This window comes from Protopterus annectens, chromosome 14.part0, assembly GCF_019279795.1.
Source record: "Protopterus annectens isolate FY-2018-M chromosome 14.part0, PAN1.0, whole genome shotgun sequence".
Lineage (NCBI taxonomy): Eukaryota > Metazoa > Chordata > Ceratodontiformes > Protopteridae > Protopterus > Protopterus annectens.
The window spans coordinates 577,193,269-577,210,980 of record NC_056748.1 but is presented as its reverse complement, the minus strand read 5'-3'; the positions used below and the strand labels follow the sequence as shown (position 1 = coordinate 577,210,980).

Below are 17,712 nucleotides of genomic sequence, written 5' to 3'. Positions count from 1 at the left end.
AAAGAACTGTCCAACAATTCACTTTACATGCAGCATGGAAACATGTGCAGACTACCTACATATGATAAGTTTACTATAATGCACGTGTTTAATACCTCTACATTTTTCCCTCAGAGACAACTGAAACATCCTCCAACAATCTGCCAATTTTCATATTTCTTTTATAACTTCTATCTGTTGTTCAGCTGTTGTTTGTTCCTTCTCAAACTTAACCCCTAGAACATTAGTCTCATTTCTAGTAAAATAAATTTGTCAGTCTTAACAGTTCTGTGAAATCATTACATTTGGACTGCTTTAACTGAAATCCTACTGTACCCAGAATTTGTAATGTTCAAAAATTATTTCGTTCATCCAGTGTTTATTCTTACCTACTAAAACCAAATAATTTGCATAAGAATACTTTAATGGCACCTTTATTCATTCCTTAATCATCAATCTACTATCCTCTAACTCTGATCTACATACCTGCATAACCAGACATTACCATCACAAATAACCCCATACTTAATGGAGAACCCCCCTTTATGCTTCTTCCCTACCTATCTATTTACCATCACAAACACACAAGAATGTTCATAAATTGTCCTTCACTATCCTTATTTTCCTTCCTACTTCATATTCTATTAAAATGCTTAATACTCCCCATGGCCAATGCTGCCAAATGCCTTAGCTACATCGCACACGTTTTCCTTCTCCTTTCTCCTTTAGCTATACACTCGACTACTTACTTTACCATCATTAAAATTTCACTTACTCTTTTGTGTTTAAAGACATACAACCCCTTCATACAGTTCTTCTTTCATGACACCCATCATTCCTTAATGAATAATCTTCATAAATATTTTATACTCAGTATTTCCCAACATAATTGGTCTTCAGTTCTTTCTTTCCTTTCCCACTTTTTCATATAAATACTATAACTGTTTCTTCTTTTTTATAACCTCCAAATCCATTCACTAACTATTTCAGGAAAAACATCCTTTACATCAACTGATATTTCTTAAAAAAAAACTATAACCAGTCTGGACCTGGTGCATATTCATCTTTTCCTTCCTTTACAGCATCCTCCAACTCCTTCCTATGGATTCTTTTTTTTTTCTTTTATCACCTCCTTTTTTATCTTTTTTACTTTCAATACACCCCTCTTACATTTTTCTGTACATACCTTTTGGCTATATTCACAGTTGCTTCTTGTTTACATCCTGTCTTTTTCATCCTTCATTAGATTCATTTTTTATTTCTCTCAGTCTCTCTCTCTCTCTTTTCTAAAACTGGGGATCACCTTCTTTGTTTCCCATTTCAATTCTTTTGTCTAAATTTAATTCTTACACTTTTTTCTTTATACATTTTGTTTTCTTTCCTTTCAAGACTCTTCCTTTCCCCACTATTCTACAATTTTCCTTTTGGTTAAAATATGTCACTTTTCTCTTCTTATATTTGTTCAGCTCTATTTTAAGTAATTTAAAAAAAAACCTGTCTTTATACACTATCAACTACTTTGTCAAAGTTCTACAAATTGTTTCATCAGCATATGATCTTTCCAAACTTGCCCCTTACTTTTGAAGACATTCCATTCCTACAATTTCCTTATCTTTTTAAATATTTTCTTTTCTTATTACATCATTATTTCCTATTATTGCCAACACATCCCTATGACCTGGAAACTTTGCTTCTGTAATTCCTTCTTTTATTTCTCTCTTATGTCTTGTAAAAACAATATAGAATCAATCTCTGTTTTAAGTAACCCCCTCGTATAAGTACATTCATTCCCTTTGCGTTTTCTTACCATACCATTATATACTACCTCACTCATCATTTTTACACCTTGTGCTATTGTGCCTTTCTTCTTTCTTAAATGACAATTTAAGTCTCCCAAAACAGTAATGGGTATATTTACTATCACATAACTTTGAAAGTCCTCAAGCATTTTCTCTTTCATTTACATTTGCATACATATCCACCACTTTTAGTCTAAACACTTTCTGCCCCTTTCTTAAATCTCACACCAAAACTTTCCCTCCTACTACTACCACTGCACCTAATATTTTAAAGTATTAATTTTTTAATAATACTGCCGCACCTTAGCATGCACCACTCTCTATAGTCGGCTTGACTTTTCTTTTACACATCATCTTAAACTCCACTCTTTTCATTTCATCTATACCTCTTATATTAAGCAAGCAAATTGCTTTACATCATTTTTTCACTCCATTCAAACCATCATTTTTCTAACATTACTCTTTACGCTATTCACATTCAATGATGCTATACTTAGATTAATATTTTCCCTTTTTTGCAGACTTTTTAGTCCATCTTTCAGTCTTCTTTTTTTTCTCCTCACTCAACCCCCAACAGAATCTTCCATTTTTCTGACTCACTACTGTCACCTGACTATTCTTCCTCCTCTTCATCTTATACCTCAAACCGGTTTTCCTTTTCATTATGTAATTTTTGAACTTCATCTACTTTATCTTTTTTATACCCCCACCTTACAGTTCCTCATCCCCACAACCACACCCACATTTTCATCATTCTCTACCACCTTTTCTTGCATAAGAACTTGTTCTTACTTCCCTTCATTTTCCTAACCTTTTCTTTTTTTCATTAATAAGTGGACAATCAAGTCAAAAATGCTCATCACCTCCATGTTTCCTACAGTAAGGTTTGTAGGTTTTTCCAGAATGTCAAAGCTCCCCAAACTGCTCATACTTTCTGTTTATATATTCCTGGATTAAATGTAATTCATCCCCACTGAAAAAAAAACACATGCTTTCGACTGCCCCCACTATTTATCACTCCTTTTTCTCACATTTATTATTGCATTAGGTACATGCTGCTATTTGCTCTTTTCTGTTTTTAAAGTTCCATAAATTTTCCACTCTAGTCCATCCACAACATTTTAATATCATGCACATTCTGATATAAGTTTAGAAAAAAAAACAGTATAACTTTTTTCTTCTGTCTCACTCATTCTAAATTGTAACAGCATTTGTCTTTTTAACTCTGCATTTACATTTTGATAAATACAGTCCTTCCAAGCAGATACATTACTTTTCTGTTCACATTCATTAACATGTTTTTCTGCTAGTGCAAATATCTCAAAGAGTTATTTCACAGAAAAGGTTCACTTTCTATATGGATTAATGGCCTAATCTCAGGCAAACTGAACCCTACATAATCTTTAATGCTTTAAATTGGTGACAATCATTCCATATTATAATATCATGAGTTAATTCAGGAACCACAGTTACCACATGCAAAAGTTTTCCTAGAACTACTTGAATTTCCACAAGCAATCGGATGATCCTTTTTACCATCATGATTACATATCACACTTAGCCTTTATTTGTTACAGACCTTATGCTTACATACACAAAGACTTTAAACAAGAGTAATCAGGCTTTCAGAATCTAATAAAAAATTAACTTTTTCTCTTTTAGAAATGCATTACACTTTACAAATGTGGCTGTAATAAAATGGCAGACAGCTGACTCGACAATCCAATCTTCTGTTTTATCACCTTCCATAGGTACAGTTTTCATTTTCAGCAGGCATATCAGGTTTCACACTTCTGATACTGTTTCCACTGATAGTGCATCAGAAACTAGTTACCTTTCGCCTTCCTACACATTTGAAACAACTTAATTCATTACTTGATACTTTTTGTTTAACAGAAGACTGCACGTTTCCTACTGCAACACTCTATTTAGAAACACACAATTCCATTTTAAAAAATGGCCTTTAACTTATAAGAATTATACTAAAGTTACGGACTTGACCAAGTTCTTGTGATAACATTGGAACACCCATTTTCTCATATTACTAGCTAGTGCTCTTTTAAATCTGTCAAATGCTAGAAGTTTATAGAGTTGTTTATGATACTATTACCAGTACCTGACTACAGTTTTATAGTGTGTTTTAAATCACACGTCTAAGTCCTTACTGGTCTGTCAGCAATGAAAATCCATCTGTGAAACCTTACAGCTGAAGACTATCTCCAACATCTGCCATTTCAATACATATGTATCCTCTGTGAACACCAGGATATCACCACAGAGGAAGTTAAATGGCTACCCATAAAACAAAGATCTAACCTACTGCTAAGATCCTGACTCTACAAATGACTCCATCTCCAAATATTCGGGCATCATAGATAAGCTATCCAGCTTAAATATAAACCCCTATGTCACAAGATGGGTCGCAAACTGGCTCAAAGACAGAACCCACAGAGTGAGAGTTGCTGGAGCCATGTCAGACTCGAAACCGGTCACAAGTGGCATCCCACAGGGTTCTGTCCTGGGACCACTCTTGTTCGGTATATACTTTTCCGAGGTACAGGCAAATGTGGGAGGACTATGGCGCACCAAGTTCGCAGACGACTGCAAACTGGGCGCCATAATCGACTCTCCAGCTGACACAAACATCCTTCAAAAAGGTCTCACAGAGACAGATAACTGGTGCCAGCGCCATGGTTTAAAGCTAAATGCCACAAAATATATAGTCATACCCTTTGGCAAAAACAATGTGCCCACAAATTACCACATAGGCGGAAACCCATTAAGTACAGAGAAAGTTATTAGGGACCTGGGGACCCAAGTTGATAGCAATCTCTCCTTTGAAAACCACATTGCCAAAGTGGTTAGAAAGACCTTCTACATAGCCCACCTCATCACAAAGGATTTCACATCTAGATCAAGAGAGGTAATCGTGCCCCTTTATTCATCCCTCATCAGGCCCATCATAGAATACAATGCCCCTTTTGGGATGTACCTTACCCGACACCTGCAGCAATTAGAAAGACCCCAAAAGTATCTCACCAAGAGGATCAAGGGTCTCAAACAGATGCCATATGCTGCTCGGTTAAAAAAACTCCAGCTCTACTCAGTTGTATACCGCCTACTTCGAGGCGACCTATGCCTGACATACAAAGCTATGTCAAATCCAGAATTAATGGACATGCTCCACCTCAGTAAATCTAAATCCCTTAGAGCTACACGCTCGAGGGACTTGAACCTCAGCACAGAAATAAATAGAACTTGCTGAAGGGACAGGTTCATAACCCAGAGGCTCCCTTCGCTCTGGAATAGAATTCCAGTTCATGTGAGGCAGAGCACCTCACTGAATCTCTTCAAGAAGAATCTCGATAGGTGGATGGGGGATCGTAGGTTTGTCCCAGGGATTACTCCCGTGTCACTATTAGACAGAGGCACAGTAAACTAAACCTTAAAAAGGGCACAGTATACTCAAATCAAGGGGTGGCGTAAGCCATACAGAATCGGGCTAGGCTTATAATTGCCCCAGGGCAGATAGCCTAGTATGAACCTATGAACCTATACTACCTGCAGCAGAATCTCACGAAAAAACCTCCTCATGCAATGTGCTACATAACTCAAGACGCATCATACTCTAATTACCACTAGAACCAAGTTCCTCAGCACTGCATATATAGTCGCCTCTCAAGAACCTACTCATTGGCAACCTCTACCCATCAGCCTAAAGGAAATCAACACTTTCTCCAAATTCAGAATGCAGCTCATGAAGGAGCTCATCATCAAAGACAAATGCTCTTGCTTCAGCACAGAACATATCTCCTCTCAACTGGTCTTCTGACAGAAATGATGCAGGCTAACCCATTTTAGAAACGAATATAAATATTGTATATTACACTTCGCTTATTTACTACAATGTTCTTATACAGTTTTCTATGTAACTAATCTGAACTACTGTGTTACTGCTTACATTTCTGCCTTTGTTGATTGTGAAAAGTTTTGTATTTCACCTGGCTGAGCCAGAAACTGGTCAGCACTCATCAGTCCACTACCCCATTAAACAAATATAAATAAAAATAAAATTTCCCAATCCCTAGTTAACAATTATTTTTTAAGGTTTTCATAGCCAGTGTAATATATACACTTATATGGGCACAGAGAGGAAACAAGTTTTTAATGCTTCTCATTACCTGGGAAGAGCAAATTATGGCCCATTCTGACTTATCCCAGTTTTTTCTTTTTGTATGGCATATATTCCAAAGGTTACTAAGTATGGCTTAATGTTATCTTTGTTTAGTTTCCAAATCTGAGGTGGTAGAATAACATTAAACAATCCCATTAATTACTTGCACAGCTGCACAAGCATCTGATTAGTCTCTACCTATAATTAAATAAATAAACTGGGGCTGTAGGTATAGAACGAAACACAGCAGGAAAATAAAACTCTTGTCATGTAAGTGATGACACAGCAAGTAAAAGCAGTCACTCTCATGAACAGTCATATAATGAAGACAGTTTACCTGTGCTATCTGGTTTCCCCACAGCATAACATTAAACTGCAAAAATAAGGCATAAGTCAGTACTTAGACACTTTACTGCCAATTCCAGTTTGATATTAGATCTGTGTACAGCAGCACACATGCATGCACATACACACACACAAACAAAAACCCTCCCCACATACACACAAATGTGCACACACACACACAAACACACACACACAAAAACCCTCCCCACATACACACACACACACACACACACACACACACACACACACACACACACAGTGCACCTCCCAAATTGCGACACGACAGCAAAATGCCAAGTCTTCTAGTAAGACATGCTTCTGGCTATTTCAAATATTTTAAACACTTGGCAGCAGAGGAATAGTGAGGAGCTACATTTGGGTAATTCCTTAGCCAAACTAAACACTTTCTCTAACAGTGTCAACTCTTTTAACCACGCTAGAATCAGAGATACATTAAAACACATTTTCTTTTTGAAAATGATAATTGCCTTGGCATAATTAGTCTTAGAGTTACAAACATTATTTAGACAGCACCTTAGACACCAGTTCAGTTTTTAGAGGTACTTCCACCAATTTTATTCCACAAAGACCAGGCCCCACACAGCTCATCCAGTACTCCAGCTGTAGGTTAACAGCTCACAGCTGTAAGCTTCAGCTAAGACTTCATTATAGTTCCACATAAACTCAAACTGATCTTTGAATAACAAATCTTTAGGTGGATCCCCTGCATTAATTTGCAGCAATCCTTCCATATGAGAAACTAACTTTCCGACATCCTGCTTTCAGGCTACAACCTTCATACAACACTGATGCAAATTTTTTTTACACCACCCTAATAATGTCAGTTACCTCACTAATTACTGTGACAAATTTAAAGTCACATATTTAAAGACATATTCCAAATTTACACAAACATACACACATAATATAAAATTACCTAAAATGATCTAGATAGCGTAGCAAAAACATCTAAACTGAAAAATACCTAAACACAAAATACTGACAAAATCAAATTTATCCTAGGAAAGGGTTTCAGTCCTTTCCCCACTTTAGTTCAACCTCAGAATATATATATATAGCAGGGCCTGTTGGGGATGCAGGGGTGCTTGCCCCCAGGAAAAACACTGGTTTTGGATGTGATTACATTTTGTTGATATTTTTCAGTCCAGGTATTTTTCAGTTGACACTTTTGACGTTGATCTTATGCTGCTTAGATCATTTTAAATAAACCCATATATATATATATATATATATATATATATATATATATATATATATATATATATTATACACACACACGCAGTAACATGCTGGCTATGTTGCTGCATCTTGGTAATGTAAGATGTATATGTGCCTTTAATTCTGTTTTTAGAATGTATGGGGCATGGGAACAGAAGAGACCTGCACTTTCCTCGAGTCCTTGGAGAAGCCTGCAGCCTAGGACGTAGTTCTTAGTCATAAGGCAGCCTGTACCCTGGAAGGGCTGCATGAATTGGACAGTTTTAGAAGGATATTTGATTCTATAAGGCAAAGTGGGTTAATATTTCAGTCTGTGGAATTTGACTTATTTATTTACAAAGAGTTTTGGAGGTGACAAAAACATGGTTAGTCAGATAAACAACAAAGCATAAGACATTTTAAAAAGTTATCATGTATCTTTAAAAAACATGGAAAAAAAGGTTGCTAATTAAATACATTTCCAAATATGACCTCACAAGCTAGATCATCATCTCTGATGATAAACCCCTAAATAAAAATGACCATTGTCTCTACAAAAACAGTGAACCTTTTTATTTTGGATTTGTAAACTGAGAAAATTTTACTGAACACCATACCCAACTCAAGAAGTGGAACTGAAGAAATGGTTTCATTATACCTAACTCGAGAACATCTTGAGGCATACCTCACTGCATTATATGAAGAGAGACATAAATGAGTTCTCTGATTATGTGTGCCAGGTAGGTACGTCCCTAGCTTTAAGCAGCATTCTACCTTCACCTAGGATAATGCCTCAGTACAGACAACAAATATTCACTTCAACAATTGGTTTAGTTTCTGGTGTCATTCAAAGGGGATCCAGTACCTGTCAGCCTGGGATGATATGGTTGATAGACTACGATGCGTTGCCAGAGATGGGCTAAACTTGTCACCTCTGGGCTTTCAGCTACTGGCTAAGGCCCCCCCATGTTGCCTTTTTTAGGCAATGTCCCAAAAACAAAATTCCTTATGTAAAAATACACTCAAAAAAACAACCTTAAGATTATGCTGCTAAATGTTAGGAGTCTAAATCTGAAACTGCACTCACTGGAAGCACCCCTCCCTTGGAAGATACGGACATCTGTGCAGTCAATGAGACGTGGTTCAATGCTGTGGAGAGCACCCTGGCTATACTGGGATATAATGCCTTCCACACATTCAGACCACAAAATGAACATATGAAAACTAAAGGAGGAGGAGTATCAACAAAGACAAATACACCTTCAGATTGGTTAAAAAGAATGATTCCCTAGAGTTACTCCATGTGAAGATAACTACAGGAAAGACCACTCTCCAAGTTATCGTCAACTACAGATCCCCCTCCATGAACCATGATATCCACACTGCTTACTTGGATCTACTTGAATCACTCAAAATACAACCAAACACCTTCATTATGGGTGACTTTAACTACCTGTCCATAGACTGGGTAAATTATACACGTACAAACATACTTGTCTGAAGTTTCTTGGACTTTGTTAACTCAAATGCCTTGGAACAGACAGTTGGCACTACCACAAGGGGCCAAAACATTCTAGATTTGGTACTGACCAACATGGCTGAATGCTGCACCACCACCATAAGTGTGCAGCCCTCCCTGGTTAAGTCTGATCATAAATCAGTCTCTTTCAAAGTAATGACAGCATCAGACCCATCAGGAGAAATTAGGCTAAAAAAACTTCTCCAAACCCAACTACAGACTCTTACGAGAAGGCATTAAGAGCTTCAAAGCCCCTGTCCCCATGACGGCAAGGAAACCTATACTGGGATATACATCAATGCACTGTATAAACATCTATACAATTGTACTGACTCAACCGTTCCTAATAGGACCAAAGCAAGATCCCCAAGAAAAACCAAGCCTGCCGGGTGACATCCACCACAAACAGGTTATATAATAAGAGGAAGAAAGTGCTGTTTAAGAAGAAGGAGTGATCTCAGAATTGGAAGCACACCCTTCTCAGCTTGAACAAGCAAATAAAACATCTTGTAAAGTTCTCTAAAGCTAACTACAAATCTAGATTAGCATCCCCAGCTAAGAATAACCATAAGGCCTTTTTTAGTAACATCCGAAACCTTAAAGGAATAGAACAGCCCAGATTTACGCTGAACTGGCAGTGAATGGTACCACATATAATGAACCAGTGGAAATAGCCAAGATGCTAGCGGACAGGTTCAGTGAAAACTTCTACCCCCTTTCCCAGCCACATATACCCCAAAACATTCCTACTACCTATTCTCCACCTAGTATCTCAAAACTGCTCTCTCCAAGGCCAAAAACACAGCCTCTATAGACCTGATAACATCCCAGGCTGCATTCTCAATGGTTTAAAACAGGAGTTAGCAACACCACTGGGTACTCGTTTCAACCACAGCATAAGCAATGGTTTCATCCTTGCTGAATGGAAAACAGCTACAGTCATCCCCTTGCACAATGGGGGGTGCATCTACCGACCCTCGGAACTACAGACCCATTAGCCTAACCAGCCTTGTCTAAAAGGCCATGAAGAGAATCATCAAGGACTTTATCAACAATGATCTTCAAACACTTGACATGACCTAGTATGGTTTGTTAAAGGGAGATCCTGCCTGTTGAACTTGGTGGATGATTATGAGACCATCACCAAAGCCCCGGAGAATGGCAAATCTATACAAACGGCCTAGCTGGATTTGGCCAATGCCTTTGACACAATCCCCCACTCAGACTTCATTGAAAAACTCACCTGGGGATCAACCTATATACTGTCAGAAGGGTTGCAAACTGGCTCACCGACAGAACACATACAGTCAACACAGGGGACTGCAACTCCACCAGTACACCCATTACCAGTGGTGTTTCACAGGGATTGCTGCTGGGGCTCCTACTATTTAGATTCTACTTCTCAGAAGTACAGGCAAAAATAAAAGGTCTGTGGATAACAAAGTTTGCTGATGACTTCAACCTGAGAGCAGTCATGGAGTCTCCAAATTATGTCAACATTCTACAAGAAGGACTTATGCAAACCAATGATTGGTGCCAAAGTCATGGTCTTAAACTCAATGCAAAAAATGCAATATCATCTTTTTTAATTTCTCCAAGACATTTGGGTGTCTAATATCATGACAGGAATGGACTCCATTCTTAAGCCAAAGCACGATTAAAGTTAATATTAGTATTGTTTCACTCTTTGATGTTTGCCAGAAGTGTTCTTTGTTGCACTGCAATGTGCTCAGTAATGACTCCTTCTGCAATTCTTACAGAGTTACAAGTATCAGTAACATATCTAAATATGATTGTACATTCTTTTTTATGATACCCATCTCTCCTACTACTACAGGAACTGTCTGGGTGTCTTTCCTCCACATTGCTCTCATTTCTGCCTGCATATCCTAATATTCTATAACTATGTGTATCTCTGCACGCAAGACACTGTTGTCACTGGGTGTGATCAATGATAGTTTAATCTTCTTTTCTTGGATCATTATATGTGATTTTCTCGCATCTATCTTTTGAACTGTTGGTAATGGGTGATCCCATGTGATGTAGACCATCATTTTTTATGATACTTTGTGGCTCATGTTTCCAATGTTTTTTAAACTACTTCAATATTATTACGTTTGCACAATCCCCAGTCTAACAGTCTTGCCACATTATTATGCTTTTCAGTATACAGTCCTTCTGCCAGTGGCATATCACAACCAGCAACAAGGTGTATAACTGTTTCCATTTCTGTTTTACAAAACCTACATTTGTTTGTTTCTCCCACATGTTCAAGGCACTTTGTAAACCAATGTGTACATAGTCCACTATCTTGGGGTGCCATTATCCTTTCATCTTTTGATTTGAATTTGCCTCTCCTTAACCATTCCTATGTTCAATACTGACCAGCATGAGGTTATTCCAGGAGTTTTGTATACTTGCAACTACACTTATGCATTTTCCACTTTTCTTGCCTTCTCATCTGGTCCTTCACCTTATATTCTTTCTTTTGTTTTTTTGGCACATTCAGTTGCTGCCTGATTTTTATCTACTTCTGGTTTGATTTCCATTCATGCTTGACACTGATATGCTTCTACTAGACTAAGCAAGGAAGCCATCTTAGATTTACTCTCCTCATGTCTCAAAACTTTCACTATGTTTGGGTCTTGTGAGGTCAAAAGATATGTATGCAGTCCCATGACTGCAGATCTATACATGTAATCAATATTAAAGAGGCCCATTCCTTCTTCAGAACGGGGAATATATAATCTTGGTATTCACCGATTTTTATACATTATTTGATGAGCAGAAAGCATCCTTCTTGATTGTCTAATTTACCCAGCACCTTTAGGTGCCAGTCAATCACTGCAAAACAGTAAGTTAGAACAGTGAGAGCAAACTGGTTTATAACTTCAACTTTGTTCCTAGATGTCAATACTGTTTTCAGGATTAATTTAAGCCTTCTAAAATATTTCTTATTGAGTTTTATTTGCATTTGTTCGTGTTTTACTGTTGATCCTCCATCAGTTCCCAAATATTTATACACTCCCTCTTGCTCAAATTCTTTTATATCACATTCTTGTCCCAAACTGATGTTTTCTTGGTGCTGCAGGTTTCCTGCTTTATAGGTTGCTTTTGCACATTTACCAAGACCAAATGACATTCTTATATCATCTAAAAAGTTTTGACTACTTGCAGTTGTGTTTCAGTTCATCAGAAGAGTTTCAAATCATTTACAAATAGAAGAAGAGAAGTCCTTACACTTTATTGCTTTCTCAGAGCCAAATTATAGCCATGACCTAATCTGTTAAGCAGACAGATTAATGGGTTAAGGGCAAGGCAATAGAGCAGCAGTGACTGAAAGTCACCCTGGAATATCCCTCTTTGAATGTTTATCCTTGGAATAATAATTTGTCCTTTATCATGGATTAACTGCAAAGTGGTTTGCCACTGATTCATGGTCATTGTGATGTAGTTTATCAGTGTAGGGTGTATCTACATTTTTAAGAACTCTTTTATCCATGAATGTGGGATTCTGTCAAATGCTTTTTTGTAGTCTATCCATGCCATACTTAATTTCTTCCCCGTTTTACAGTTCTCCGTTATGACTTTAACAACAAATTATCCTTTCTTCCATACGAGTTTCTTTTATTACCCTTTTGTTCTATTGCCATAAACTGAGTTTTCTTCTAAATTACTACAAACTCTATCGGCATCAATTCTGGTGTATAGTTTTTATATAGCTGGAAGACAAGTTATTAGTCTACAGCTTTTAGGGTAACTTGCAGGTTCACGCGTAAGTAGGAGCACTGTTTTTCATGTCATTAGCCAGACTGGTGCCTGTTTGGGGTGCGCATATAAATAGTTGTTATTCATGGCTAAATCTTCATGCAAAGATGTTAATGCTTTTAGCCAGAAGTTAAGTACTGCATCTGGGCCTGGGGGTTTCCAATTAGAGGCTTTTCGTAATTTTGTTTCAATCTTTCTGGCCATTACTTATTCCCATTTCATATCCTGTACATTTGAAATTCTTATTCTTTCTTTTACTTCTTCTAACCATTAAGCATCTTCATTATGTTCCAAAGGATCTTCATAGATATTTCGACAAAACGTATCATTTCTTTTTTTGGTGGTCTTTCAATTCCTTTTACCTTGTTTCCCAATTCTCTATAAAACTTTTTGAGTGATCAATAAATTGCTTATTTTGTACTTTTCCTTTATATTTATCTACGTATCTTCTAAGTTTTTCATCCTGTGATTATATTTTTAGCTTCCTATTTCTGATAGTGCATGACAAATCCTGATCTGTTATAATACTAATGGATTGCTTTCATCATGTCTATCTTTCTGAATATTTTTTTATCTATTCCCCTCTTCTATACTCTTTTAACAATGACAATTCTTTTCCAAACTGTTTTATAGTTTTCTCTATTCGATACTTCCATGATGGCATTCAGTTTCTCCCAGTCCTTTCCCTTACTATCCTATGTTCTTGTGATAGGACTTTATCTGTTATTAATTTGGCCGCACAGTAATATATCAGTCCTAATTACTGTGTTCATTTGTTTTATCAAACTTCTAACTTTTGGGGTTTTATTAACCTTCTGCAGTCTATTTCTTTCATTGATCTTAATGTTTATCCATCTCTATTAAATCAAGCAACTCTTGTCTTAGATCATTTTCTTCTAAACTGAGGCCACATTCTTTGCTCTCCATTTCCTGAGGGGATTCTATAAAAAGTTCCAGAGCATCTTACTGTGCCATGTTTTCTTCAGATTCGCCTTGTGTCATCCATTGCTGTTTCATATGGGAACTCACTGACCTATCACTCCACGACATTGACTGGGTCAAAGTTCCCACTGTTTCCTGTTCTTTCCCTTGCTGTATAGCTCCAACTGAACGTTTCTAGTAGTTTCCTATGGGAGGCTCCAAAGTACCTTCATATGTCAACTGAGTAGATGCTTCCTGCTCCACTGACTTCTCCTTAATTTGGGTGTCCATTACTCTATCCAGTTGTGTTATTATCTGAGTGAAACTTTGCATACTAAATCCTTCACTTTGCAGGAAATCCAGAGCCTCAGTTTCTATCTCTCTAACTTCTTCATTACTAATCCTATTTTCTACTTTTCCTCTTAGTTTATTTTTGTATTGTAAAATGTTCCATAACTGGATGCCTTTCCCTATATTTCTCTTCAAATATCTTTGGTGCTGCTCTTTTTGCTTTAATTAGTTTTGTATTCTCCTTTGCATAAAATATTGCACCACTGAATTCTTCACTTTGCAAATATTCTATAACTTCAGCTTCTATTTTTTTTTTTACTTCTACTTGACTAATCTTCTGCTCTACATTCCCTCTTTGTGATCTTATTTTTTTAAAGTGAAATTTTCCATATCTGGATGCCTTTGCCTGTATTTCTCTTCATTAACTTTGGGGCTGCCTTTTTCGTGTTGATTAATTTGGCTTCCTCCTTTGCATAAATATTGCACCATAACAGATCTTTCTTTCTTTCCCATGTCCATATTTCTTTTTTATACCTTTCACACATCTCTAATGTTTGTTCTTTAAAATTTTGCACTTCTTCAGTCGCTTCTTTTTCCAAATGGCACAAGGTTTCTTGGTCTATATAGTGTTTATCATGGATCTGCTGTATTAATGAAAACAAATTTCTTTCTTCCTTTTTTTAATTTCTCCAAATCTTTTGGGTTTCTAATACCATGACTGGAATGGACCCCATTCCTAAGTCAAAGAATGATAAAAAAGTTCATGAAATTAGTACTGTTTCAGTCTTTGATGTCAGCCAGAAGTGCTCTACGCAGCACCCACAATGTGCCCAGTAATGACTCCTCCTGCAATTTGTATGGAGTTATATGTACTGGTAACATAAAAAAAACTCTACAAGTGTATTTAGATAAGACCCGTTGCTCCTACTACTACTGGAATTGTCTGGGTATCTTTCTTCCACATTGCTCTCATTTCTGCCTGCAAATCTTGATATTTTATGACTTTGCACCTCCCTGTATGCAAGACACTGTAGTCACTGGGTGTGCCGATTTCAATGATTAATGCTACTTTTGTCTTCTTTTCATGGACCATTATATCCGGTTTTGTTACATCTATCTTTTGAACTGATGGTAATGGGTGATCCCATGTGATGTAGACTTCATCATTTTCTATGATGTTTTGTGGCTCATGTTTCCAGTGTTTTTCAGCCACTTCAATACCATAATGTTTGCACAGTCCCCAGTGCAACAGTCTTGCCACATTATTATGCCTTACAATATGCAGTCCTTCTGCCATTAGTATGTCACAACCAGCAAAAAGGTGTGCGACTGTTTCCAATTCTGTTTTACAAAACCTGCATTTGTCTGTTTCTCCCACATCTTCAATGGACTTAGTAAACCAAAGTGTACATAGCCCACTATCTTGGGTTGCCAATATTAACCTTTCATCTCTTGGCTTGAATTCATCTCTCCTTAACCATTTCTGCATTTGATCCAGATCGACATGAGGTTCTTCCATAAGTTTTCTATACTTGCAGCTATAGTTATGCATTTTCCATATTTCTTGCCATCTCATCTAACCCTTTACCTTATATTCTTTCATTTTTTTGGCACATTCAGTTGCTGCCTGATTTTTATCTACTTTTGGTTTGATTTCCATTCCTGCTTGACACCGATATGCTTCTGCTACATTAATTAGAGAAGTCATCTTAGATTTATTCTCCTCGTGTTTCAAAACTTTCACTATTTGGGTATTGTGAAGTCAGCAGATATGTGTGGAGTCTCAAGACTGCAAATCTACACATATAATCAATTTTAAGGAGGCCCATCCCTCCTTTGGAACAGGGAATATATAATCTTGGTATGCAGTGATTTTTATAAATCATTTGCTAAGCATGAAGCATCCTTCATGTTTTCCTATCTAATCTAGCCAACACATTTTGGGGCCAGTCAATCACTAAAAAACTGTAAGCTAGGACAAGAAGAGCAAATTGGTTTATAGCTTGGATTTTGTTCCTAGATGTCAATGCTGTTTTCAGAATTAATTTAAGTCTTCTAAAGCATTCCTTACTAAGTTTTATTTGCATTTGTTCATGTTTTATTGTTGATCCTTCATCAATTCCCAAATATTTATACACTCCATCTTGCTCGAGTTGTTTTATATCAAATCCTTGTCCCAAACTGATGTTTTCCTGGTGCTGCAGTTGTCCTGCTTTAACTCATTACATCCAACTGACACCTCCAGATGCATCTGCAGTTAACTCCTACTGACACCTCTAGGCGTCAAATATTGCCTGTTTATATTTGCATCAGTAATTCCAAAGCCATGCTATGTGCAAGGTTTTAAAAATTTCATCTTAAAGCTTACACAATAGCAAACTCAGCTGCATTAATATTTGACATCTATCTAGTGCAGGTAAATAGATATTAACTGTTGTTTTTATGTTATTAATTTATATAGATATCATTTTCACATTTTTCTAAGTATCTCAACAACCAAGTAACTCAGAACTCATTAGCCTCATATGAAAGCTCTCAGCTAGCTGAATAAAATGTTGCTAACAGTATGTGTGTAACGTGAGTGGTTGCTAAGATATTGTAAATTGTTTATAAAATATCACAACTCTAATAGTTACTGTGTTTACTGTGAATTATAAAATTTGGTTTAAGATCTAGAACCTAAATAAAAATACCACTATAAAATAGTTTGTGCTGAAGAATTTGCCATTTATACTTCTTTCATAATTCCTATAGTTCCAGAAATATTAACATTTGTTTGAAATGTGAAGACATAATTTGATTCTGTCAAAAGGCTTAGCCTCTGCCCATTGGAAGTTACAGTGCAAACTTCCTGAGCTCCATTGGAGTAAATGAGTTAAAGGTTGCTTTTGCACATTTATCAAGACCAAATGACATTCTTATATCACCTGAAAAAGTTTTGACAACTTGCAGCTGTACTGTCAGTTCTTCATCTGATGAGCTATATAGTTTTAAATCATCGACAAACAAGATAACACTTTACACTTTGTTGTTTTCTAGGAGCCAAATTATAGCCATACCCTAAGCTGTTAAGTAGACAGTTTAATGGGGTAAGGGCAAGGCAGAATAGCAGCAGTGACAGAGAGTGACCCTGGAATATTCCCCTTTGGCAAAGCCAATGTCCCTGCAGATTACTGTATTAATAACGCCCTAAGTTCTAAATCAGTGGTGACAGATTTGAACACACAGGTTGCCAGCAATCTTACTTTTGATCACCATGTCTCCATGGTGGTAAGGAAAGCCTTCTACGTTGCTCACCTCATAAGCAAAGGTATAGCTTCCAGAACAGATGAGGTTATAACCCCCCTGTACTCGTTCCTCATCAGGCCAATAATAGAGTACAATGCTCCCTTTGATATGTACCTAAACAAGCATCTGCCCTAACTGGAGAGACCTCAAAGGTTCCTCACAAAGCAAATTCAGAGTCTTCAGCACATGTCTTGCATGGACAGACTGAAATCCCTGTCACTATACTCTGTATTGTATAGACTACTTAGAGGTGACCTGCGTCTTGCATACAGAGCAACCACCGAAGCTGCCTTAATGGAAATGCTGCACATTTGTAAGTCAAATGGTACATGACTCACTCACTCTAGGGACCTTGACCTAGCATGCAACATCAACAGGACTTGCTGGAAAGACAGACATATCTCCCAGAG

The 17,712-nt window shown here is 37.0% G+C and overlaps 1 protein-coding gene across 6 annotated transcripts in view; it reads right to left on the bottom strand.

Moving 5' to 3' along the window:
- MGMT (O-6-methylguanine-DNA methyltransferase) overlaps window positions 1-17,712 on the bottom strand; it is a 2,722,240-nt gene that overhangs the window by 1,065,648 nt on the left and 1,638,880 nt on the right. The window lies entirely within an intron of this gene.